The sequence below is a fragment of the Larus michahellis genome, chromosome 3, assembly GCF_964199755.1.
Source record: "Larus michahellis chromosome 3, bLarMic1.1, whole genome shotgun sequence".
NCBI classification, from domain to species: domain Eukaryota; kingdom Metazoa; phylum Chordata; class Aves; order Charadriiformes; family Laridae; genus Larus; species Larus michahellis.
The window spans coordinates 33,364,683-33,371,839 of record NC_133898.1 but is presented as its reverse complement, the minus strand read 5'-3'; the positions used below and the strand labels follow the sequence as shown (position 1 = coordinate 33,371,839).

General features: G+C 47.5%; 1 long non-coding RNA gene across 1 annotated transcript; it reads left to right on the top strand.

Moving 5' to 3' along the window:
• The first annotated feature begins 239 nt into the window (after positions 1-239).
• On the top strand, positions 240-3,415 carry LOC141740623 (uncharacterized). The gene is made up of 2 exons (XR_012586101.1): positions 240-685; positions 790-3,415. It is a non-coding gene; the product is annotated as an uncharacterized LOC141740623 (long non-coding RNA).
• Positions 3,416-7,157: the final 3,742 nt, after the last annotated feature.

Genomic DNA, 7,157 nt, shown 5'->3' with positions numbered 1-7,157 from the left:
ATATAACAAAATACTTGGCGGCCTGGGGACTGCGTTCATTAGTACTGGAGGAATTTTCGCTAATAACTCCACAGTTTGTCCCTTACTCTAATCGGTCCCTTAAACGTTTAAGTCATGATTTCTACTGGTTTCTGTGTTCTTTTGTCATACTAATAATAAATGTTAACGTTATGGCATCCCTGCGCTGCCTGGACTGTCACAGCCCTTGCTATAAATACAAGGTAGAATGTAATACCAGTGCCATATGTTTGTGTAACAAACCTTGGACTGACTCTCAGTTTAAAATTAAAACAAACGTAAGCAATGTATGACAACACAGCCCAGCTACAGCAATTGCCTTTTTTTTTTTTTTTTTTTTTATGGATCAGTTTGACGTTTTGGCTCAGAGTTGCTCCGTTCGATTCCTAAACTTAATTTCTGAAGAAACTTCTTTTTGGTGCTGCCTGCATAATGGCACCGAGCACGCCCAGCTCCTTGCCCGGTGTGTGTGAGGTCCGGTGTCTGTGAGGAGGAGGTGTTTGGCCGGTGTTCTGTGGGGACAGAGAGCAGCTGGTGGTTTGACCCGTGTGTAAAGCTGGTGTCTTAACTCACTTTTGGGATTTTGAAACTAATTGTCCGACTAAAACTGCGTTAATTAGGAGTGCGTGTCTCATTTAGTTTCAGCTTCTCTTTCTTCCTTCCAGAGGTATGTTTTTCACTTCTCTCCCTTGCCAGCTCTTCCCCTGAGCCTGCCTTTTCCTTGCCACAGTAGATAAGGACCTTATTTATTGCTATATTTCACTTCTCCAGGACAGCTGTGCTCCATCAGTGCAGCGCTTTCATCTTCCCTGCCGTTTTCTGTTGGTTGAGCAGGATCTCGGTGAGGGTGCCGGGCTTGGCTTTGGTGTCTCCCGGCTGGAAGAAGAACCCTGGAAGCTTTCTTCTTCTTCACGGCAGCTGCCCCATGTGAAGCACAACCGCGCCGGTGTCGACGCCAGCGTTTTCTGTCTCAGAAAGGCTGCCAGGATGGGATGGGTGGCAGCCCACCGCTGTCTCCCAGCGGGCTGGTGGCATGCCGGTACGTGGGGAGAGTGGGGCCTGGGCCACCCTCAGCACTGCTCCAACCTGCGTGATGCTCTGGGGCCGCCCGCCCCGCCCCCTGGTTTGTTTCCATCCTTGCAAAACAGTCTGCAGCGGCGTTACGTGCCGCTGTTGGGAAAAATGAGAAGTCCTTGAACTGGGAAGATAAGTGTCTGTTTCTTGTGCTGCACAATCAAGTGTTAACCTTTGAACTGGTGACTTGTGTTGTTGATTTAAGCGAATATTCTCTTGCTTTCATTTCAAAATTCAGCAAAGCACGTAAAGCTGGTCAGGGCATTCAGAAATTTCCTGCTACCTTGCAATAAATGGATAAACCCTGCATAAAAATAAACTGTTTTTCTTCAAGAGCTTTGGGTCGAGAAGGAAGTTTAAGGTCTCTGCTATTGCCCTTTGGAAATGGGGTATTTTTCGCAATAGTTGGGACACTTAACATGACTTTGAGGATCTGGAAAATGGGGATTTTACTCGTTGTTGGTTAGGACTGAGTCTTGCATGCTTTCTTCAGTTGATAATCTGAAAGAAATTGCACCAAGGACTTAAACTCGTAGAAAGAGATGCATAGATCTTGAAATAGGAATTGATGTAACGTGGCTTGGTGTGATCGTTAAGGGGTTTTCAAATGTATTGAATCAGCATGATTTTTTACTCCCTAGCCCTCTCAGTTTCTTGGGGGCATTTTTATTTGTTTGGGTTTTCTCGGTTTGCCTTCTTTGGGTAGAGCGGGTGTGCTCTAACTCCGGTGCTTTTGCTTTCTCTGGGCTTTGGGGTTTGCTGCTCCCTGACGCAAGTTAAACCCCATTCAGCACGCAGCTGAAGGGAGTGCGCACCACCAAAAATACTCCCAGCAGGGCACCACGAAGCACAGGAATCCTGCGCTTCCCTTGGTGCATCCCGGTTGAAGCATGAGCTGGTTTCGCTGAACCCCCTGATTTACCCCCAGTTCAGGTGTGGAAGCTGGAATTGCAGCACGGTCTGCGTTGGGCTCACGGCCAGCGGAGGAGCTGGGAGGCTACCGGCTCCTCTCTCTGCTGTATTTGCTGAATGCAGGACGCAGCAAACCAGTGCCTCAGTGGTTAAACACATCGACAGGGGATGAGCCCTTTTCCAGAATTTCATTTAAATGTCCAATACGACTCTTAACATTACTTTGAAAAAGAAATCATCGCCCTCCTCCCATTTTCTGCCCCCATGCCATCCCATCCCAATTAGGTGTGCCGCATGGATTATTTATTTTTTTAAAGGATCCATCTGACAACCTCATTTTCAAAGGAGGTCCAGGACTTCATTTTTGTTTATGATCGAGCTGTACTTCTATTTTTTCATTTGGCTAGTATAGCATTCAAGCTAAGGGACTTGTACTATATATTTTTGATTGTGTGGGCTGTCTTTTCTTGCTGACCTTGAGTGTGACTCTTACCTGACGGAGCTTCAGGCGGTGGCGCTCCGTCATTGATAAGACAGGACATTTCAGGTTTTGCCTGCTGAGCCTACGGACCTTGGCAGCACATTAACTCTGGAAACTGAAACTTCACTTTCTGACCCTTCAGCTTAAACTCACGTTCCCCAGTGGTTTAAGGCGAAGGCACTGGGCTTCCCACTTCGTTGCATCTGAAGTATAGTTACATCGTCCCTTCTGCCAACCCTGCAGCTCGTTGGTACCTGCCCAGAGAGGGGCAGGAATATCCTGAATGACCACGGCCAGACCCGTAAGCGCTCATCTGCCGAAGAAGTAAGTGGAAGGCTGGGATGAAAATGATGTGCTCGAGGTGATGTAGCAGGTTGCCTCCACGAGAAGAGAGCAGTTTCTCCGCTCGGCTCCTCCCTGGCCCTTCCTGACCCGCTCCCCGAGCTGGTTCGGGTCGCTGATCCGGCAGGGCACCCCGGCACCCTGCTCCCAGCTCGCTCCACGTGGCTGGGGGTGGGTGCTTGGTCCACTGCCACCAGAAGGTCTACTCACCCCTCAGCCTGCTCTGGTGCTCGACACATCTGCCCTGGGGGTTGATGCATTTTATTAACCAGGCAAAAAGGAAAAAAAAATATGGTATTTTCTGCTGGTTTAGGGTTGAAACAGATCAGCAAGGAGTCTGCCGAGTTTCAGAGCTGGTGTGAGGGAGGAGGAGGAGGAGGTAGAGCCCCACATCCAGGAGAGGAGGCAGGAGCGTCGGGATGGAGGACAAGGGACCTCCCTAGCCAGCTGCTGGACTGGCTTATCCCTCCTGGGTGGGTTTTGCTTAGTTTGAGGAAACTGTTTCCTCCACAGTTCCTTGGGAAATTCTTGGTACGCCCGTTTCAAAACTGCTTTTCTGTATTGGTGATTATAAATGACTTACGTGGACCTTGAGTATTTCTTGTGCCATTTGAAAAGATACTGACGTTTAAGGGAAGGCTCAAATCAAAATAGGGCTTGATGAATGTATCCCTGAGTAGTTATTTTGTCTGGTTTACTGGAAATCAAATAAAGGTTGTGTGGCAAAGCCCTGCATCTCCTGAGAAGTTCTGAACGTGAAAGGGAACGCTTGTTATCAGTTGGCATAGATTTAGCAGGTTGTGTAATTTTTGCAGCATTTGTTCTGAAGAACATTGGTTTACATGTCTAATCCTTTATTAATATTAAGAATTTAACATTGGGAGAGGAGGATGGAGGAATGAGATGCCTCCCTTGAGGTCTAGAGGACCTTGTCTCTAAAAAGAGGGTTTTTTTCTCAAAGCTTAGTCAAACAGATATGAGTCATTTCATCTCTCCTTTGAAAGAGGTATAATGGGTATGTTAATGGAGGCATTTTGGGGTGAACCCCCCCAAATTGGCATTCCTGAGGAAAGCAGGTGAAATTACCCTGACAAATCTCTCTGTTGCTGAAGAGGGATAGATGACATCTGCTGAGTAATTTCTATTCTGTACACCATCTGAGAAGGAAATACAGGGTAATTTAAACCCCCTTTTTTCTACCATGGCTAATAACATAAACAGGGAGCTGGATATGCTGAAATCTAAATACAAGGGTCCTATATCAACGGATTATTACCTTATCTTTTCTGAATGACGTTTACTTGAATACCTGGAATCGTAATAGCTACTCAAGATAAGAAATGGAGGGAAATTCAATAACAGTAAGAGGCCTGGTAACTTATGAGATCTTGATTAGCCTTCAGCTGCGCCTAAATGTTGGAAAAGGATTCCCTGTACTGTATGCAAAGGGAGATGAAGAGCTGTACAAAAACCACTCCCTCGCTGCAGAGAAGCACTAACAACTGTGGTTTGTGATTGTTAAGGCTTTATTGCATCCACATACATACGTGAACCTTCTGACTCTTCCACGGGTGACCATTTTTTGCCCTAATTTTTAATTACTTTAACATCCCAGCTTTGCAGGCAGTGGAGGGCAGGTGGCTCTGGCCTCTGCAGTGGTCTCAGAGCTGGCTGGGGCCGGGGGGGTGGAACGTGCAGCTCTGAATGTCCTAGGTACCATCAAATCTGAAATTGGACTTCCTCTTCTTTGTAGAGGCCATAATCCCGCTAATGGCATTGGGTGCTGGTTTACTCTTCCCATGGAGAAGGAACGAGAGAGAAGAGGCCTCTGGCCCTTCCAGCCGCCCACCCTGGGAGGGCCCGTGAGCGGGTCCGACCCCTCGCTGCCGCCCAGCCCGCGCGGTGGGAAGGGTGGGCCGGCATCAGAGGGAAGGCCGGGACATCTCCTTCTGGGGCAGCAGAGCCCCGTGTCCGTTTCTGCAGGTCGTGAGCCTGCACCTGTGTGGGGACAAATCTTTTCTTTGTGCTGGGTGCCGCCTGGCTGCCTCGCGGAAGGGGCGCAGGAGCGTAGACGGGGAGGGTTGGATGCAGAGTGCATGCAGTTGCCTTCAGAGGGCCAAAGAGCACGCTGTAAATCTTAGGGGATGAATTCAGTCTTAACAAATACTTTTTTTAAAGGTCAGCTTAGAGGAGGAATGCAGCGATTTGCCAATCCAAATGAACGCTAACTCTAAAAAGAGAGGAATTTGTTTTCTGCTAGATTAGTTAGTGCTCCGATCTGGACTCATCCCATGGCCTTGCAGACTCAGAACAAAAGCACGAGCGAGGGCAGGAGTATGTGAGTAACGTGAGGCTCGGACCTCCGCTCCCAGCATCACTGCAACTTTATATTGCCTCGAACTGCCTGCAAAACCGCAGCCGAAGTCATCTTCTGTGGGGTTTTTCTGCATAGGCAGTTGAAATCCCTGGATGTATCCAGTGATGTCCAGGGGACAGGGGGAGGCAGGGCCTCGTGCAGCAAATGGTTGAGCTTTCTTGAGCTAAACCTGAGCATTTTGCTTCAGTTTGGCTCTTTTGGGGCTTGGGGAAGCGTGGCTGGGGAGGCTGAGGAGATGACGCTGAGGAAGGGGAAGCCTGGAAAAGCCGCCTCCCTGGAAGCAGTGCACAGCTTCGGGCTTGTGTCAACAGAAACACCAAGTCACGACCTCTCCTGGCTACTCAAAATATTTCCTGGGGAAGCCTGCATCTTAAAATGAAACTCAGTATGGAATTTAGAATCCATAGCACGTGAGTTAATACTATTTGCTGCAAGAGCATTACAAAGCAAGTAGTGAGCATCACGTTTTATGGGGTACATTTCCATCTGCAAATATAAGGCAAGGCAAAATGTAAGGCCATCATTTAGTGGCTGTCATGCTTGCAGCAGATGCTTTTTGATGACTCTGAACAAAACATGGGGCCAGTGAATATTTCCAATAATACAACTCTGCAACTTTCATGAATGAACAATCTTAAGAAGCTGAAGGGATGATACACCTGAAATCTCCAGCTCTACCAAAGAAGATGACAGCATCACAGTAAAATGTTGCTCTCCGTTTTCCCATCCAATAGTAGATACACAACCAGGCACAACTGTGGATTGGGTTGGTATGACCGAAAGAAATACGTCCCAAAAGTTCAGCATCTGGGAAGTTAGTGGAATTAATCCTTATTCGTAGCGGAATTGCAGAAATGCAACTTCACTGGTGAGTATGATCTACTACTGTTGCAAGAGTAATGGTGAGAGACTTCGAAAGGGATTCTTTCAAACCACTGGTAAATACCAGCTCTCAAAGAGGTAACATGAATATCACAGACCAGATGTCAAAGTACAATGAGGTGATACTGAACTCCGGGGAGCAGTCACTTGTAGTCTAATATAGAATAAGTGCTCTTACATTGGTAGGAACAAGTAAAATGGGATAAATAATTTTTAAAAAATGGATTCAAGATTAATCATAGAATTACAGAATGATTTGGGTTGGAAGGGACCTTAAAGATCATCTTGTTCCAACCCCCCTGCCCTGGGCAGGGACGCCTCCCACTAGACCAGGCTGCTCAAATATAACAACTGTAAAGATGGTCAGTTTAGATGAGACTTATTTCTTAAAATGCATGTTACCAAAACCTTCCAGAACATTGAAGTGTCTGCATGTTTTACGTCATGAAAAACAGCGTTTAGGTGTGTATCATCATACCCTCGAGAAGCTGTTGCTCTCGCAGAGGCGCAGCCTGTAGTCAGGGGGACTGCGGCCCCTGCCGAAGAGCGGTGGCAGGCAGCAGAACGGGTCTGTGCTCCCAGCTGGCTTTCACCACCTGAAATTGGGAAGAGTTTGACTCACAGTTTCACTAGGCTTTAATCTGGAGGAGACCCTTTTGAGACAGTGAAGCCGAGAGAGGCAGGATCCTGCTCAGTCCCTTACAGGAGACGTGTGAGTGTTAGCTTATATGTATCAGAGACGTATTTGCTCCTGGTTTCACTATTTTTATTTTATTCAGAAATCCTATTTAGCATTGCAGAGACTGTCCCTGCAGTCTTGACATGGGGAATCTTAATCCAATACTTAATATTTTATTATAAATTGCCTCAGATGTTTAGCAGGGGCTGGGGGAGCTCAGCTGGCCGTCGTTTTTACCATGATGTGTAGCAGGAGGCCCCCGTGAGCATCTTAAAGCCTGGAACAGGTGGTAACCTGCCAGGTGCAGGTGGTTGTCCTGCCTCCCCCCTGCCCTAAAATGAGGGACCATTGGTGCCAGGTGTGATGCTTTCCTTGTGCCAAGCTGTTTGCTG